This window comes from Rhinoderma darwinii, chromosome 5 (assembly GCF_050947455.1).
Source record: "Rhinoderma darwinii isolate aRhiDar2 chromosome 5, aRhiDar2.hap1, whole genome shotgun sequence".
NCBI classification, from domain to species: domain Eukaryota; kingdom Metazoa; phylum Chordata; class Amphibia; order Anura; family Rhinodermatidae; genus Rhinoderma; species Rhinoderma darwinii.
Window position 1 is genome coordinate 89,997,155 of NC_134691.1, and position 18,378 is coordinate 90,015,532.

Here is an 18,378-nt window from a genome sequence, read left to right on the forward strand (position 1 = left end):
AACTGTATGTATTTTCTATATTTCTCCACTATAAAGAAATCTCTAGATCTTGTATTACTTCGTGTAGAAAATAACCATTCATAAGTTTTTAAATTGTTTATGTCATCCGATATTATCATCACCGGATTTAAAGGTAAAAAAGGCGAAGTTAATACTTAAAGGGAATGTCCTTTTTTAATTTTTAGGTCCAAAATTCTGTGCTAATTAATTTTTTTAAACATATCTTTATAGTGGTCGGAGCACACTGATTGGACACAGATTTAAAAGATAGTGGCCCACATTTACTAGTGCTGTCTAATAGTTAGACAGTGTAAACTTAGATCAAACAGTTACAAAATGCACCAAATTGATCAAAGTCATGCATGCTGTATTTTGGCACAACTTGCATGACTTGTTAGACACTTCTCTTCCTCATACTACCTTTTTGGGTTACTAAGCACCAGTATTTTGTGCCAATTTTTTGCTACAGTATCGTGAATTTTAAACCATGCCCATTTCTGGAAACCACGCCCCTCTTTTACTAAACCATGCCCCTTTGGAAAACTGGCTAGTGAGGTGCAAATATAAAAATTGCACCAAATTGCGCAAAAAAATTCGCCTATTTACACCAAAATTTGGCAATTTTTTCAACACATTTGTGACCGAAACATGTTGACTGTCTGCAGAAACCACTAGGGGAAGTGTTACAAATTGAAGCTTGCTACATATTGGTTTATCAAATTCAAAATATAATAGTATGCACTAAGCTCCTTCTAGAGTAGTGAATCTATGTCTATGTGTCACAATCCGTGGGTATGTGGACCCACTAGGCCGCACCGCCTTAGCAGAATAGCAGCTGGCCAAACAACAGTCCTAGTACAAGAGTACCTTAGATAGTGCAGAAAGTAATGGAGGCTTAGGCACAGATGGACTTGCAGACAGATGACACCCGATGGGGTGTCAGGCGTGACAGGTGGCACAACACGACTCCAATAAGACTCCAAGGCACAGGAACAACTATAGCATGGGATACAGGATACAGGTAGCAGGGTACGGGAACAGGATAACACTAAGGGACCATTTGCTAAGACTAACATGGGTAAACACAACAATGCTCAGGGAAGGAGTAAAGGGGCAGGGCCCTTCTTATAGTCCAGGGTGATCATGGGCTAATTATTCATTATTTTCATGCGCGCACTGGCCATTTAAGTCCAGGCACAAGCAGAATGGAGCGGAAGTGAGTGCTGACGTCTCCTAGGGAGGAGATGCGGGCCAGCGCTCACAGATCCATGGCTGCAGTCATCGGGAGGTGTGTAATCCCGACAGTCCGCGGCGGTGGACCCTTCACTATGCAGGAGATTTGGAGTTCTGTATCAGAAAAACAAAGCTCCATCCGCTATAAAGATATATAAAAAAATTAATTTGTACAGAATTTTGAACCTACAGTGAAGGAAATAAGTATTTGATCCCTTGCTGATTTTGAAAGTTTGCCCACTGTCAAAGACATGAACAGTCTACAATTTTTAGGCTAGGTTAATTTTACCAGTGAGAGATAGATTATATATATATATATAAAAAAAAAAAAATCACAGTCAAAATTATATATATTTATTTGCATTGTGCACAGAGAAATAAGTATTTGATCCCCTACCAACCATTAAGAGTTCAGCCTCCTCCAGACCACTTACACGCTCCAAATCAACTTGGTGCCTGCATTAAAGACAGCTGTCTTAAATGGTCACCTGTATAAAAGACTCCTGTCCACAGACTCAATTAATCAGTCTGACTCTAACCTCTACAACATGGGCAAGACCAAAGAGCTTACTAAGGATGTCAGGGACAAGATCATAGACCTGCACAAGGCTGGAATGGGCTACAAAACCATAAGTAAGATGCTGGGTGAGAAGGAGACAACTGTTGGTGCAATAGTAAGAAAATGGAAGACATACAAAATGACTGTCAATCGACATCGATCTGGGGCTCCATGCAAAATCTCACCTCGTGGGGTATCCTTCATCCTGAGGAAGGTGAGAGCTCAGCCGAAAACTACACGGGGGGAACTTGTTAATGATCTCAAGGCAGCTGGGACCACAGTCACCAAGAAAACCATTGGTAACACATTACGCCGTAATGGATTAAAATCCTGCAGTGCCCGCAATGTCCCCCTGCTCAAGAAGGCACATTTACAGGCCCATCTGAAGTTTGCAAATGAACATCTGGATGATTCTGAGAGTGATTGGGAGAAGGTGCTGTGGTCAGATGAGACTAAAATTTAGCTCTTTGGCATTAACTCAACTCGCCGTGTTTGGAGGAAGAGAAATGCTGCCTAAAGACTACCGTCCCCACTGTCAAGCATGGAGGTGGAAACATTATGTTTTGGGGTGTTTCTCTGCTAAGGGCACAGGACTACTTCACCGCATCAATGGGAGAATGGATGGAGCCATGTACCGTCAAATCCTGAGTGACAACCTCCTTCCCTCCACCAGGACATTAAAAATGGCTCGTGGCTGGGTCTTCCAGCACGACAATGACCCGAAACATACAGCCAAGGCAACAAAGGAGTGTCTCAAAAAGAAACACATTGAGGTCATGGAGTGGCCTAGCCAGTCTCCAGACCTTAATCCCATCGAAAACTTATGGATGGAGATGAAGATCCGAGTTGCCAAGCGACAGCCTCAAAATCTTAATGATTTACAGATGATCTGCAAAGAGGAGTGGGCCAAAATTCCATCTAACATGTGTGCAAACCTCATCATCAACTACAAAAAACGTCTGACTGCTGTGCTTGCCAACAAGGGTTTTGCCACCAAGTATTAAATCTTGTTTGCCAAAGGGATTAAATACTTATTTCTCTGTGCACAATGCAAATAAATATATATAATTTTGACAATGCGATTTTCTTTTCTTTTTTTTATATAATCTATCTCTCACTGGTAAAATTAACCTAGCCTAAAAATTCTAGACTGTTCATGTCTTTGACAATGGGCAAACGTACAAAATCAGCAAGGGATCAAATACTTATTGCCTTCACTGTATATTAAAAAAATAATACAAATTGGTATTTCCATCCAATATGGAAAATCCTTTAGTTTTTTTGTCTAAGTCTTTTAATATCCTCTCCAGCTTCTCCAGAGATTGTTATCTAACAGATGCTGGATTTCCAAAGGTGAAACTGCTAATGGCAACCATTACAGAACCCATGGGGATTGTCCACAACTTTCTTAATAGCTAATAAATCTGGATTGTTATTCAGAGTTACATCCTCCCTGCTTGTTCTCTACTATTGCTCTGTCTATCTCAGTAGTAATTACAGTTTTGTATCTTTGGTGTTCTGTTTTTGAACCAGAAATGTTCCTGTCAGACAGAATAGCGCTATAGCAAAGGGAATAGTGGGTGAACGGAGGAAAAAAGTTAATAAAATAAGATTATCATCAGTAAGAAGTGTCATGTAGGGTTCGTGGACCCACTGGGCCGTACCGCCTTGGCGGTATGGCAGCTGGCCAACAGGGTGCAGGTTAAAGTCTATAGCTCGTATAGGGTACCTCTGGCAGCTCGGACAGTAGCAAGGCAGGCTCGGCTGGGACTAGGCAGCGGGTAGACGTCAGGCGTGGAGTAGCAGGACAGGCGTGGAATACAGCACAGCACGACTACAGCACAGCACGGCACTTGACCAGGATAGCACGGGATACAGGATACAGGATAAAGAAAACACTGGGAACTGGAAAACACTGGGAGGCCATTTGCTTAGACAAACTAGGATACGACAAACAACGCTCAGGCACTGCAGGAAGGGGCTGGGCCCTTCTTATAGTCCAGGGTGCTCATGGACTAATTAGATTAAAGACCGGTGCGCACGCTACCCCTTTAAGAGCGGACACGAGCGTGCGCGCACACCGAGGTGAGTGGAAGTGAGCGCTGGCGTCCCCTGAGGAGACGACTGGGGCCAATGCTCGCCGAACCATGGCTGTGGCCGTCAGGAGGTTAGTGAACCTGACGGCCCGCAGCCATGGACATGACAGTATCCCCCCTCTTACTCTTCCTCTTCTTGGGGCCAGAGCGAGAGAGAAACTTCTTCAGAAGGGTAGGAGCATTGAGGTTCTCCTCTGGCTCCCAGGACTTCTCTTCAGAACCAAACCCCCTCCAATCCACCAAATAAAAAGTCTTTCCTCTCACTGTCTTGGTGTCCAAGATCTCCTTAACCTCGAAGGTATCTGAAGGGCCGCTGGAGGCAACCGCAGGGCTAGGAGTCTTGGTAAAGTGGTACATAACCACCGGTTTCAGGAGAGAGACATGGAAGGAGTTGGGCATCCTGAGTGTAGGAGGCAGCCGAAGCTTGTAAGCGACAGGGTTGATCTGCTGCAGGATCTCGAAGGGTCCGAGGAACCTGGTAGCAAATTTGTATGATGCCACCCTCAGTCAAATATTCCTGGAGGACAGCCAGCCCTTTGTGCCAGGAAGAAACTGAGGGGGTTCTCTTCTCCTTGTATCCGCCTTCCGTTTCATGCGGTCGACCGTCAGCAGGATGGGGGATCGAGTCTGCTACCCGATCGGCAGAAAGTCCCTAAAAGTAGTATCAGCAGCTGGTACCTCAGACGTATCAGGCACCGGGAGAGGAATTTGTGGGTGTTGGCCATACACTATAAAAAACGGTGTAATCCTTGTGGACTCGCTGGTGTGATTATTGTAGGAGAAGTCATCATGCTGCTTGGAGAAGAAGTGGCGTAAGTAGTTCTCCGAAATCTGATTGATGCTCTCGACTTGACCAATTGACTGAGGATGGTAGGCCGAGGAAAAGTCCAACTTTACACCTAGGAGTCCGCAGAGGGCTTGTAATGACTGGGAAGGGAGACAGACAGGTGAGCCCTAATCTACCCGCCACTCAGTTCCTGCCTACTTGCAACGGCCCGTCCTAGGCGACGGCGTACAATTGGGCGATGGTCCCTACACTCAATAAGTGCACGACAGACAAACAGACATGGGTACACAGAAGCTAAGGGAAATGAGGCAGTTGCCCACGGCAACACCGTGAGCAACAAGAGTAGTGAACGAGCCGAGTCAAACCAGGAGAGTACGAGGTACCAAACGCAGAGCAGGAGAGTAGTGAACGAGCCGAGTAAAACCAGGAGTGTACGAGGTACCAAACGCAGAGCAGGAGAGTAGTCAGTAAGCCAGGGTCAATATAAAGCAGGGACAAATAGTTCAAGCAGCAGCAGAGCCAGGAAACAGGAGAATCACAGGCAAAGGAGGAGCAGGAAGTGAAAGTATAAATAGACAGAGGGTGAGAGCTAGCTCCGACTGGCCAGGCTGTGATAGGCTCTCCCACTCCTCAGCCTCCCAGCCTGATTGGTAGAGGGAGGGGTCACTCGATCAGACTTAGGAGCAGGTGCAAACTGACTAACCACGGGCGTCGACACAGAAGATGTGTCTGGCAGATCCTTTAAAGGGCTCTCCAGAACTTCGAGGTGAACTGAACCCCCCGATCAGACACAATATTCCGTGGCAAGACATGCAGGCAGAAGATGTGTTGGATAAAAAGCTTGGCCAGTTGAGGAGCAGAAGGAAGACCATCTTCTAAAAATCGATCCACCACCACCCAGACAGTACTGCATCCAGCAGATAGAGGCAGGTCAGTGATAAAGTACATAGCTATATGCTGCCAGGGAGCATCGGGCACAGGCAATGGCTGGAGCAGGCCAGCAGATCTGGAGTGAGCGACCTTGTTAGCTGCACACACTGAGCAAAAAGAAACAAAGTCCATAATGTCCTTGGGCAGCGTGGGCCACCAGAAATGATGGACAATCAGATCCCGGGTCTTACGGGTTCCCGCGTGACCTGCCAGTCTAGAGGAGCGTCCCCAGCGGAGGACTCTCCCTCTGTCAGACATGTGCACAAATGTCCTCCCTGGAGGAATGTCCCCAACTTGCAGAGGATTGACAGAGACAATGCAAGACCGATCAATAATGTTCTGTGGAATTTCCATGGTATCTTCTGTCTCGAAAGACTTGGATAAGGCATTGGCCCTCACATTCTTGTCGGCCGGGCGATAATGGAGCTAAAACTGGAACCTGGTAAAGAACAGTGACCACCTGGCCTGACGCGGGTTCAGCCGTTGGGCCGTCTGAAGTTAGGTGAGGTTCTTGTGGTCCGTAAAAATCAGGATGGGATAAGCTGCGCCCTCTAGTAGATGTCTCCACTCCTCCAGAGCCAATTTGATGTCCAGTAACGCCCGATCCCCAATCGAGTAGTTGCGTTCTGCGGAAGAGAAGAGCTTCGACAAATATCCACATACCATTGACTTGCCCTTGGAGCCTCTATGGAACAGGAGTGCGCCAGCACCGACAGAGGATTTGTCCCCTTCCAACGAGAACTGTAGAGAAACATCTGGATGATGGAGGATAGAGGCTGACGTGAAGGCACTCTTCAGGCTATTGAATGTGGACTCTGCCTCAGGAGTCCACACCTTCGCATTCATGCCCTTCTTAGTGAGGTTAGAGATAGGAGAAGTCAGTGAGGAGAAGTTTGGAATAAACTGTCTGTAAAAATTGTCGAATCCCAGAAAACGCTGTATGGCCCTCAAGCCTTGAGGGCGTGGCCAATCCAGAACAGACTTTACCTTCTCAGGATCCATCTCGAGACCTCAATTTAAGACGATATAGCCCAGGAAGGGTAGAGCATCTTTTTCAAACACGCACTTCTCCAACTTGGCGTAAAGACAATTTTCCCTTAACCGCTCCAAAACTTGACGGACATGTCTCTGATGAGTCACAGGATCTGGAGAAAAAAATCAAGATATCATCAAGGTAGACCACAACACAAACATAGAGGAGGTCACGGAAAATGTCATTAACAAACTCCTGGAAGACCGCGGGAGCATTATACAGGCCGAAGGGCATTACTAGATATTCATAGTGTCCCTTACGGGTGTTAAATGCAGTCTTCCATTCATCACCCTGGCGAATCCGGACTAGGTTGTAAGCCCCACGCAGGTCTAGTTTGGAAAAAATCTTGGCACCACGTATACGATCGAACAGTTCAGAGATCAGTGGCAACGGATACTTATTTTTCACCGTGATTTGGTTGAGACCCCAGTAGTCAATACAAGGACGATGGGAGCCATCCTTCTTTTTGACGAAGAAGAACCCGGCTCCTGCCGGGGAGGAAGACTTCCGTATGAAGCCCCTCTCCAAGTTCTCTTTCACATAGGCAGACATGGACAGAGTCTCTGGCAAGGAGAGAGGATACACCCTACCACGGGGAAGGGATGCACCAGGAGTCAGCTCGATAGGGCAGTCATACGCCCGGTGTGGTGGCAATGTCTCCGTCTCCCTCTTGCTGAAGACGTCCGAAAATGCAGCATAATGATCCGGCAATGCTGCCAATGACCGAGGCAGTGAAGGCTGAGCTGAACTAATCTGCACCAGGCATTGGCTTTGACACTCAGGGCCCCACTAGAGAACCTCTTCAGAATTCCAGTCCAGGATTTGGGCATGTAGCCGGAGCCAACGCAGGCCCAGCAACACAGGCTTAACAGCTTTGGATAGGACATAGAACGACAGGAGTTCGGAGTGAAGATCTCCCACTTGGAGCCTCAGCGGCTCGGTCACAGCTAAAACTGGGTCTGGTAGAGGTAGTCCATTAACTGATGCAACTGTCAATGGCCTCTCCAGAGGGGTAGTGGGTAATTGAAGAAGATCCACCAGGTCTCTACGGATGAAATTAGCAGCGGATCCAGAGTCCAGATACGCAGAGACCTGATGCGTTCTCTCGCAGGACACTATGGTCACTGGTATGGACAATTTAGACAGAAGTCCTTTCTTACCCAAGGTTGCCTCTCCTAGCAACCCTAGGCTTTGGAATTTTTGGGGACACAGTCACACAAGATGGCCACCGAGGCCACAATATAGACAGAGTCCCTAAGTGCGTCTGCGTTGTCTCTCCTGGGTGGATAGCTTACACTGGTCCATCATCACAGACTCCTTAGGGGGATCGACATCTGAGGACAGCAGGGGATGCTGCAAAGTAGGGACCAGACTAGGAAGGCCTCCCTCCCGACGAACCTCTTGGAGGCATTCTCGGATCCGCATATCAATCCGGGCAGACAGAAGGATGAGATTATCCAGGGTAGATGGCAGGTCTCGAGCGGCAAGTTCATCCTTCATTTTAGGAGACAGTCCATTCCAGAATGCAGCCACCAGAGCCTAATTATTCCATAACAGCTCTCCCGCCAGGGTGCGGAAGTGGATGGCGTACTCACTCACGGAGGTGTCTCCTTGGCGAAGGTTAATCAAGGAAGCCGCTGCAGATGAGACCCGTCCAGGCTCCTCAAACACCATACGAAAAGTCCGGAGGAAGCCCTGGAAGTCCCGGATTTCTGGTCCTTGTCTCTCCCAGATGGGGTACGCCCATGCAAGAGCCTTGCCAGTGAGGAGAAAGATGATGAAAGTGACCCTTGTGCCATCAGATGAAAATGCACTAGTATACAGGCTGAAGTGGATCTGGCACTGGTTCAAAAATCCACGACAGGTACCTGCGTCTCCATCATAGCAGTCCGGAAGTGGCAAAGAAAAACGCGTGTCGACACTGCCAGGAGGTGTTGTCTGAGGATCAACACTGCCAGGAGGTGTAGTAGGAGGAACGGCAGCTCGTGTCTCTTGCCGATGTGCGAGAATGTTCAAAGCCTGGAGGAGTTGGCCCTGTCGAGACCGGAGGTCTAGCTTATCCACCCGCATCTCTTGTGACGTCGTCATGGTCTTGGTTCAACCAGCGGAGTCCATGGCCTGAGCTTACTGTCACGTAGGGTTCGTGGACCCACTGGGCTGTACCGTCTTGGCGGTAAGGCAGCTGGCCAACAGGACGCAGGTAAAAGTCTATAGTTCGTATAGGGTACCTGTGGCAGCTCAGACAGTAGCAAGGCAGGCTTGACAGGAACTTGGCAGCAGGTGGACGTCAGGCGTGGAGAAGCAGGACAGGCGTGGTATACATCACAGCACGACTACAGCTCAGCATGGCACTAGATCAGGATACAAGTATAGGATACAGGAACAGGAAGACTGGGAGCAGGAAACACTAGGAGGCCATATGCAAGACAGACTAGGAATACACAACAAAGCTCAGGCGTGGGAGGATGGGCTGGAACCTTCTTATAGCCCAGGGTACTCTGGACCAATTAGCTCAATCACAAACATGCTTGCGCTCTGGCTTCTCAAGTCTAGACTGAGCTCGTGACCGCACCCTGGTGGTCACTGTGATGCAGGACGGCCGTATGTGCAAACATCTCTTGAGAGAAGGGCGTCGACTGGATGGAAGGAGTTTGTGGTCAGCGACCACAGACATTACAGTATGTTTTTTTTCCAGATCTTGAAACAGCGCACACTATATGCGAATAACTCAGGGTCATGGGGCGGTGCGGCTATCCTGAAGAGTCTCAAAGTCCTGCCTCCAAACCCAACTTTCCATGTTTCATTGACATTCCCCTAGCTGTTACAACTTTCTCGGATGCGCTATTGCCTTGAACTACTTGGGCACGCACCGTGCAGTGAGGTGTACTCTGCCCGACTTTATTGCTGCACCCCGCATGCCAGGGGAGTACAAGGCAACGGCGCATCCCCAAGAGTTTGAGGAGGCTGGTTCTGATGTAGAACAGCCAGGGGGATTTCAATCAAAATCTGGGTGGCGCCATTGCAATTTTCGCCTCAGACAGCAGAAAAGCTAAAATCGGCCCTGAAGCTGCAGGCCACTCTAGGCCTGCAGCCTATAATGTGCTGGGAAGACTCCCTGCGCAGGCCGGCATGATGACGTCACTGCATCACGCTGGTCTGCAAATGTTATTTTTCTCTGATTTTCCTAAATAGTTGATGCAAATGACAGTCAGTATAATCTTAAAGCCATCAACTGTTGGAGTATAATGCAAATTTTATTGAACAAATCTCCTAATGATAACAGATTTTTTTTTAGAAGTAAAAAACTCAAAATGCACTGTTTCAAATTATTATGCACAACAGAGATTAAAACATTTTAAAAGTTGTAAAGAGAACTAAAATGGTAATTTGTTGAATTTGCAGCATCTGGAGGTCATATTTACAGAAATCAAAAGTTCTTTCAATAAAAAAAAACTTAGCAGGCCAAGTTACATGTTAACATAGGACCCCTTTATTGATATCACCTTCACAATTCTTGCATCCATTGAATTTGTGAGTATTTGGACAGTTTCTGCTTGAATATCTTTGCAGGATGTCAGAATAGCCTCCCAGAGCTTCTGTTTTGATGTGAATTGCCTCCCACCCTCATAGATATTTTGCTTGAGGATGCTCCAAAGGTTCTTAATAGGGTTAAGGTCAGGGGAACATGGGGGCCACACAATGAGTTTCTCTCATTTTATGCCCATAGCAGCCAATGACACAGAGGTATTCTTTGCAGCATGAGATGGTGCATTGTCATGCATGAAGATAATTTTGCTATGGAAGGTACGGTTCTTCTTTTTGTACCACGGAAGAAAGTGGTCAGTCATAAACTCTACGTACTTTGCAGAGGTAATTTTCACACCATCAGGGACCCTAAAGGGGCCTACCAGCTCTCTCCTCATGATGCCAGCCCAAAACATGACTCCGCCACCTCCTTGCTGACGTCGCAGCCTTGTTGGAACATGGTGGCCATTCACCAACCATCCACTACTCCATCCATATGGACCATCCAGGGTTGCACAGCACTCATCAGTAAACAACACGGTTTGAAAATTAGTCTTCATGTATTTCTGAGCCCACTGCAACCGTTTCTCCTTGTGAGAATTGTTATGGGGTGGCCAAATAATAGCTTTATGCACACTTGCAAACCTCTGGAGGATCCTACACCTTGAGGTTCGCGGGACTCCAGAGGCACCAGCGGCTTCAAATACCTGTTTGCTGCTTTGCAATGGCATTTTAGCAGCTGCTCTCCTAATCCTATTAATTTGTCTGGCAGAAACCTTCCTCATTAAGCCTTTATCTGAACGAACCCGTCTGTGCTCCGAATCAGCCACAAATCTTTTCACTCTTAAGTTTTCTTGAAATATCCAATCTTTTCATACCTTGTCCAAGGTATTGCACTATTTCACGCTTTTCGGCAGCAGAGAGATCCTTTTTCTTTCCCATATTTCTTGAAACCTGTGGCCTGCTTAATAATGTGGAACATTCTTCTTAAGTCGTTTTCCTTTGATTGGGCACACCTGGCAAACTAATTATCACAGGTGTCTGAGATTGATTACAATGATCCAAAGAGCCCTAAGACACAATACCATACATGAGTTTAATTGAAAAACTAATAATTAAATGTTTATGACACTTAAATCCAATGTGCATAATAATTTGGAACACGGTGTAGTAAAAACGACATGTCGTCCTGCAAAAAAAAGCCCTCATACAGCTGCATTGACTGAAAAATAAAAAAGATATGGCTCTTCAAATATGGAGACACAAAAACACATAACTTGTATACCTGTGTAAAAGTATTAAAACGTACAAAATCTATATAGCTTTGGTATCTTTGCATTTATAACAACTCACTGAATAAAGTTAATGTTATTTATGCCCCACGGTAAACAGCGCAAATTTAGGACGCAAAAAAGATTGGCAAAATTGCTGATTTTTTTTTCGCCACGCAAAAAAAGGTTTAGAAAAGTTAATCAATAAATCATATGTACCCCAAAATGGTACTATTAAAAATCCAACTTGTCCCACAAAAAATAAGACCTTATACAGCTATGTCGACGCAAAAATAAAAAAGTTATAGAACTTTGAATGAGACGATGGAAAAACATAAAAACTAGATTTATCATTAAGGTCCAAAATAGGCTGGTCATTAAGGGGTGAAGGTCTGTTTCGAATACCTATAGAAGAAGGTGAGTTGACAGGATGTCAGAAAAAACAACGTCCGTTAGAGCTTATATGGCTGACAGTGATACCTGTCAGACAGCTGCTTCCTGTCCTAGACACGTAGGTCAGAAGAAGTGTGGAGAACAGATATCAGAGCTTACAAGAGACAAAGGGATTCGGTAATACAGGTAATTATTTGGTTTTGGCTTGAGGTAGGCTTTAATGTAAAGTCACTACTTTGTATTAAGCACAGTTTCTTTTTAGTAATTTCTTAGAATACCAATAACATTTCTGCTTTAATTTAAGTTAGGATTTGATATGTCACGTCAATGTCAATATGTCACGTATTACTGCCAAATTCAGAATTATTATATTTTTAAAAAAATACAATTTTATTATTTTTATAGAGAAAAAAAATATATAACATACATCTTTTCAATTCCAACAAAATATAAGCAGACCCAATCCCACCCCCAGTAGGCTGCAAGAGGAAAAAAAAGAAAACAAAAAGAGAGAGAAAGATAAAAATGAAAATAAAAACCATCAATCTGCTTAACTTGGGCAGTTTATACCTTCTATCCCCATTGAGGGACCCATGCCCACCTCTTTCACTTATATTGCCAGATACCCGATTCTCCCAACAAGGAATGGGAGGGATTTGCAGAGACATCCAATATTGCATTTACACCACTCTGGCTATCATAAGCAACTTAAGAGCAGCTATTTTGTCATTGCCACAAAACTTGATACCACTTGTATCACCAAGAATAAACAATTTGAAATCGATATAGATCTTTGACCCATACATACGGTTAATCTCATTCATGATCTTTACCCAGTAGCGCCACAGCTTTGGATACCTCCAACACAAGTGTATAAGCCTGCTTCCAGTAATGTGGCAGCAGCCTGTATCCTGCTACCTACAAGGTACCATTTGCCCGTGTCTGCCTAGCTTCTGTTTGGCCAGCAGCTACTCCTCCGGGACCACCTCAAGAGGTAGCGAGCTGGCAGTCTCTCAGCAGCAAAGACCAGATACCTGTAAAGGGGTTAAAGGGCGAAGACCGGGGAGACTGCTTAGACAACGCTCTTAGAGGTGGCCCTACGTCAATCCGGCAGAGTAGCCCAGTGGGGCCACAAACCTGCTGGTTGTTACAACTTGTATCTTCATATGTGGTAGAGGAGCCTTAAGGCCCCTTCAGACACTAGGGCCCATGGGCAAATGCTATTTCTAATGCTATTTTTAATAAGTATTTTCGGGAATACAGGTAAACAGTGATATCTGAAGGACAACTACTTCCCTTCAGCATTGTGCTCTAGTTTGAAATAAACCAATATTATAGAAAAAATGCTTCAATATAAAAAGCAGTTTGTTACTTATTCCTATAAAAACAGCACATTGTATAATACATTACTAAGGTTATATATTGCCAGGATAATACATTGATCCCTCTGGCCTCATTTGGGTAGGACTCAGCAAGTCTTTCTCACATTCTACTGTACATTTCATTTGCTACTAATTTATCTTTTTATTCAACATTCTAGCAGCTTAGCTGAATATGGAGTCTTCCTGGGAATCTTTGCTAAAATGTTTCAAATACCGAAAATCAAGGACATTTATTTATTTATCCTACTGAATTTTCATGACTGAGGTATCAGCATGAAGATAATGTAATATTTATGCTGTTTCATTTATCGCAAGTACGGTTTACATTGTTGGATCTTCTCATACCTTCAGATTTTTCACTGTGCTCAGTTGGCGTTGTGCGTAGTTGTTGGGGGAGGGGCTTATTTTTTTTCTACTGATAATTATATTTCGGTTTAACACTGCCTGTAAATGCTTCAAAACCTGCCACCTACTGTATATTTACCGAAGCAACAATGGATTACAGGTGTTGTCTCATTATAGCAATCCATGTCCATATGTCTTATTAGGGCATATGGAACCCCCTCTATGAGCCAGAGCAGAGAGTTGCTGAAAACAGTGGCTCTAGCTCTGGTGAAAATGGCCCATCCATGTATTAGGGTTTAGGAAACAAATTAAGAATTTGCTTCAATCACTGAGAGTGACCAGGCATCACCATGTTCTGGATGTGAGGCCCCAGAAGAAAAAGCGTGAGAATTCCCGGAATTTTCACACCTTCAGGCTTTTTGAGGCAGATTTCGAAATGCAAATACACTTTTTTTTAAGCATTTTCTTAAATTAAGCAAATGAAAAAACCTCGGCAAATAAACGCTCCAAATGAACGGCACAGTTTTTTTCTGCGTCCAATTGATTTTAATGGAGGTTTTAGAGGCAGAAACCGCTCCAAGATGCGGACAAGCGGACAAAATATGTCTGGGAACAAAACCACCTCCACCTGCTATTGAAATCAAAGGAAAAAGATTTGGGGTGTATTTTAGCATTGAGCCGCATCAAAATCAGCGCTAAAAAAAACTCTGTGTGAACTGGGCCTTAAACCATACTTTTCCCAATGAGCTCAACTGAACATTTTTCGTTATTGCATTTATTTTGTATGCTGTATCGTTTTTTTTAATATGGACCATATAATTAATTTCATTATTCACATTAACAGAAAGGAACAGCTCCCATATATATTACCATGTTGTAGTATTGCATACCTTTAGTGTTGGATAAATACTTAATTTCTGAATCTGGATCATCTGTAAAAAATGTAAAAATAAACATAATTCAGCACCATTCATGAATAAATCTTAAAATGACCCTAATAATGTGATAATGTTCATTCCGAACTCCTGATGTAGGAAATAATGCTACTGAAGAATTTATTTTAAGAAATAATATATCCTTTAATTTAAAAAAATAACAACCTGCCATAAATCATTCTAAAATTCTCAGTGTGCAGACATATGGTGCCTCCATACAACACCGTATTAAGGCTTATTCACACAAACGTTGATTATGTCCTGTCCGTTTGATGCCGTTAAAACAACGGCCGTCACACGGACGCATGTATTTCAATGGGGCCGTTCACACGGTTATTGTTGTGTGAAGGGTTCGTTGAAAAATAGAACATGTCCTATTTTCTTCCGCTTTCACGGATGCCTCGATAGACTCAAGTTTATGAGGGATCAGTGAGAATGGGTCCCACATGGCTTCAACTCGGATGTGAAAAATGGCCATTTTTCATGTCCGAGTTTGCACTCATTCATGTGAATCTGAACTTACGTAGATATTCTCTCCTAGAAACAATGTTTCTAAAAGAGATTATCTCAGTAATATGACATCCCATAGAATATGCCACAGATTTTGTTCTGTGTGATTCCATATGAATTCAACAGGAAAAAAACCTCCGTATGAATCAGTATCAAATTGGAGGCATACAGAGGTACAGTAGGGCCCAATAGATATCTTTGGGTGCTAAACCCATGTACAGCCGCAAGCTCTGCAGCCCTATAGTTACACCCCGACCTTTAAAACACTTTTAGCCATGTTTGGAATATACAGAAAAATACGGATGTGCACCGACTGAAGTCTTATACCAATTCTTCCCTGTACAAGATAGCAACATTGGAAAATTTGATGCAGTATAATAATAAAAAAAATTCAACTTAAATGGAAAATAAAATCCGGAAAAAAAAATAGAGCCCCTTTTAAAATCTTATTATCCATAATGTAGGAAAGAATTGTTCATGGCATCCTTGATTTACTTGCAGCGGTCATACTTTCCTTTTGCTTTATGTTTTTCTTGTGATTTACGTGACCAGCAAACCCATTCAAAAAGCGCAGTGCATATTTAATGCTGTCATCTTTTCAAAAGGAGGGCAGAAAATATAGAGAGCAGCTCAAATGCTACTCTGAGGAATCCTTTATTCTGAAGAGGCACAGTTAAGAATAGAAAGATGCAAAATTTGCTTTGATGAATGGTACAGTGTTCCAGATTGAGGATATACGTTAAGAAAAATATGTACAGTGTATACACTTGTTTCTAAAGTCATTACTGTCACAGTAATAAGACCTAAAATCAAAGGCAAAAAATAAAGTTATTATCACTAATTATTTAGACTAAAACATGTATATGTAATCAGATGCAAAATTTACAAATGATTTTTTGCTATTTTAAAAGTCAATATATCTACAAAATCGTATTTATTATATAGTCTCTTGTATACGTAGGTCAAGTTAGGAAATAAAATTTCCATCCAGATTTTCATCATATATGACACACATTTTAGGTATAAGGATATGTGCACACGATAACTGCAATTACGTCTGAAAATAAGGAGCTGTTTTCAAGGGAAAACAGTCCCTGATTTTCAGACGTTTTTTGAGCAACTCGCATTTTTCGCAGCGTTTTTCGCAGCGTTTTCGCTGCGTTTTTTACGTCCGTTTTTGGAGCTGTTTTCATTGGAGTCTATGAGAAAACGGCTCCAAAAACGTCCAAAGAAGTGTCCTGCACTTCTTTGACGAGGCAGTCATTTTACGCGTCATTTACAGGTCGTCGGCACAGTACGTCGGCAAACCCATTCAAATGAATGGCCAGATGTTTGCCGATGTATTGTAGCCGTATTTTCAGGTGTAAATTGAGGCATAATACGCCTTGTTTACGCCTGAAAATAGGTTGTGTGAACCCAGCCTAACAGAAAATACAATCAGAAATTGATCAATGTCTCTAAGGCTGGGTTCACACGACCTATTTTCAGACGTAAACGAGGCGTATTATGCCTCGTTTTACGTCTGAAAATAGGGCTACAATACGTCGGCAAACATCTGCCCATTCATTTGAATGGGTTTGCCGACGTACTGTGCAGACAACCTGTAATTTACGCGTCGTCGTTTGACAGCTGTCAAACGACGACGCGTATATTGTCTGCCTCGGCAAAGAAGGGCAGGGCACTTCTTTGCAACGTAATTTGAGCTGTTCTTCATTGAACTCAATGAAGCACAGCTCAAGATTTACGAGCGTCACAGACGGCTCGCAAAATGCGAGGAGGAGCATTTACGTGGTGAAACGAGGCAGCTGTTTTCTCTTGAAAACAGTCTGTCTTTTCACACGTAAATGACAGCTAGCGTGTGAACATACCCTAAGGCCTCATGCACAAAGCAAAGCCATCATCACAGGGGATGCATGGCTGAAGACAGAGTCCCTTTCATGCTACCTTATGGTGCCTCTTTTTGGCTCGCTTTTCTCCACTACAAATAACTAATTCTAGATGAGAATATCTCCGTAATATGCCATCTAATGGTACATGCCACCTTTTTTTTTCTCAGGGGTTTCATGTGAATCCATGAGACACCTTTGTGTTCATTTATATGAGATTGCAGGAGGTACACGGTGGTCCCATAGACACATTTCTGTAATATGGTTGTGTGCATTACGTCTCATTGTGTGTTCACCTCGGGCTCAGGATTGCTAACCGTCTATAAATTCATAGACATTCCATAAAAATAGATAATTTTTGGCCAGCGACAGTAAAAAAAGGTAGATACATCCCTAATGTTTTTGAAGCTTGAAGAGCTTGTACAAGTTATTGTGATTGTAATGATCATTTTTTTAGTTCATAGGAAATGCTGCTAATGTGTTCATACTAATATGTACAGCTTTCATAGACATATTCTACATTGTCCATGTTAAAATTTGCAACAGGACTGCTGCTAATCAATGATTTATTTTATTTCTGTTTTGGGGAATTGCTAGGCAATACCTTTGGGCTGAGTCTGGATTTGGTAATCATTTAGCTTTGCCTGGTTAATTAGGGCAGAGTCCTTTTCTTAGGCTTTTATATGCTTTAGGCCTGGATTACCAGGTACTGGATATACTGTTTCTAGCATGTGCTAAAGTCTTTCCAGATTCTAGTTGGTGACTATGTTCTTGTCTATGTGTTTGCTTGTACTGTGGAACCTGTTGGTCCTCTGTGAGATCTAGTTTTTGTCTAGTGGTTTTATTTTTTCCTGGGATCAGTAGTTCCACTTGGTTGTTTGCCTTTCCTGTGCATTTCGTCTGCTGCCAAGCTGTTGTCTTACCCTGCTGTTGGATAGCATTCTAATAGGGTCAGCGAGTGCTATACATTTTTGTCCACTGTCTATTTATCTGTTAACTGCTTGCATGCTATTCATCTATTATCCACTCTATTTATGCATTGTTTCCATTTTCTACTACCTTAAGTATTCAGTTCCACTCATCCACTGGTAAATAACTTGTGCCTTTCATTTTCAGTCAGTATTGATGCGTGCTTAACCCATGTGATAGCGAATGTCTGGCGTAACAGTCCATAAAAATGTTGCCTTTCTGGGATATTTGACTAAGCTATTCATAAAAAGAACAAATAAAGGTGGTTGACAACCCTGTTAGAGCTACAAGCGATATATATATTAATGAGTTTAGCAACTTGTCTGACTAAGGGTCCTCTTAGACTGGCATATATTCTTTCATGAACGAGTGACAAGTGAGGATTTACCGAGTCTTTAATGTTCAAAAGACGGTCTATCACACTTGACAATAGTTGCTAAAGATTTATGCTGTTTAGTCATTACTGCGATCGTTGCTCGTTCGCCCAGACCTCATCTCTGAACTGCTAATGATCAGAAGATTTC

The 18,378-nt window shown here is 43.5% G+C and overlaps 1 protein-coding gene across 3 annotated transcripts in view; it reads right to left on the reverse strand.

The window, feature by feature from the left end:
* Positions 1–18,378, reverse strand: part of SNTG1 (syntrophin gamma 1) — a 505,846-nt gene that overhangs the window by 305,560 nt on the left and 181,908 nt on the right. For all 3 annotated transcript variants that reach the window (XM_075826260.1, XM_075826258.1, XM_075826259.1), the window contains one exon: positions 14,445–14,486. The gene's annotated coding sequence lies outside the window, so the exon portion shown is untranslated. The remainder of the gene's footprint in view (positions 1–14,444; positions 14,487–18,378) is intronic.